Consider the following 395-nt stretch of genomic DNA (forward strand, 5'->3'; position numbering starts at 1 on the left):
TAGCATTCCTCTTCTTGTGCTAGGAACGTCTCTCTTGGCAACCTTAAAGCTAAGGGTATCTCTCTCGACTTCCCATTGGGTTCCTAATGCACGATCTAGAGGCAAATCTTCAAGGTCTAAGTCCCATATCGAAGGGGCTCTCTCATGTGCCGGTATGGACTTCAAAACTTCACGGCAATTGCTGATCCACTTTGTAAGGTGGAATCCCCCCTGAGCGAGAAGATTCGACAGCTGGGAAACGAGTCTGTGAGCTTCTGGGACCGTGGAAACTGATTTAAGACAGTCGTCTACATAGAAGTTACGGTTCACGGTATCAATAGTGAGGACTGCTGTTGTACTCTTAGATATGACCAAAGCCTTTGATAGTGTCATTCACGAGACATCAATTTTAAAAT

This window comes from Montipora foliosa, chromosome 10 (genome assembly GCF_036669935.1).
Source record: "Montipora foliosa isolate CH-2021 chromosome 10, ASM3666993v2, whole genome shotgun sequence".
Classification (NCBI taxonomy): domain Eukaryota; kingdom Metazoa; phylum Cnidaria; class Anthozoa; order Scleractinia; family Acroporidae; genus Montipora; species Montipora foliosa.